This window comes from Lepus europaeus, chromosome 4 (assembly GCF_033115175.1).
Source record: "Lepus europaeus isolate LE1 chromosome 4, mLepTim1.pri, whole genome shotgun sequence".
Taxonomy (NCBI): domain Eukaryota; kingdom Metazoa; phylum Chordata; class Mammalia; order Lagomorpha; family Leporidae; genus Lepus; species Lepus europaeus.
In genome coordinates, this window is record NC_084830.1 from 25,803,001 (window position 1) to 25,804,279 (window position 1,279).

Below are 1,279 nucleotides of genomic sequence, written 5' to 3' on the forward strand. Positions count from 1 at the left end.
GGACTTCAGAACAATGTAGCAAATGACTCCAAAATCTGTACTTTGTCAAAATGGTTTGAAAGTTAATGTACTTATTTGAATGTCAGGGTTACAATGAGATGGAGAGAGATAGAGAGAGAGACACAGAGAGATCTTCCATCACTGATTCACTCCCCGGATGGCTGTAACAGCCAGGGCTGGACCAGGCCAGAATCAGAAATCAGCAGCTTCTTCCCAATCTCCCACATGAATAAGAGGCCCAAGGACTTGGGCTATTTTCTACTGATTATCCCAGGCCACTAGCAGGGAGCCAGATTGGAGATGGTGCTGCCAGAAATTGAACCAGCACCCATATGGAATGCAGGCATCACAGGCAGTCTTTACCTGCTACATAACAATGCGAGCCCCCAAAGGCAGATCCTTTCAATTTGACAAGATTAATATAAAAATAATTTTATGAGAGCCCAGAGATTGTACCAAAGAATTGTAACAACAAACCATGAGAAAAATACAAAACCAAAAACTAAATGTTCACTGTGAAGATTTTTTCAGTCATCTCAAATTCTTTCCTTTTTTTTAATCATGACTTTTCATTATGAGGCAGGATTTACTTCCTCTCCTCTTGATTCAAGGCCTGCCTGTGACTGCACAAGACTGCATGGACTGAGAGCACACTGTGGAAGGGTGCCTTGGAAGTGGTGAGGCTAAGTCAGCAAAGCTATATCTTCTCCCTGCTTTGCTAGAGCACTAAGCTGTCAAGTCACAAGCTCATCTACCACAAAGCTAGCATCTGGAATGAGCAGTCCCAGCTTAGTTCAGCCTTCTATGCAATCCTCCAGCCCAAGCTGAACATGCAGTCAACATGACAGCGGATCCTCTAGTCCAGCCATCTGAGTCCCCTGCAGTCCCACATGATGGCCAAGACAGCATGGAGCAGAATAACCATCACACTGTGCTTTGACCCTCCAAGTCAACGAACATTTATAAAAGCATTGTTATTTCATCAAGTTTAAGCCACCTTAAACAGCAATAGTAATTAGAACACCATTTAAAAAATGTGTTGACAGTGGAATCCTAATGTATCATCAGAAATAATAGTGTCTTTACAATCATCAACACAGGTAAATCATGTTGGTTGGGGGGAGAATGAGGAAAAGAGACAGGTATGAAAGGAAAATCACCTAAATATGATGACAGTTGCCTTTGATGGGAGAGAGGTTTTATTATTTCATTTCTTAACATTTTTGTTTTTTATTTTATTTGAAAAGCATAGAAACACAAACAGATGAGATCTCACATC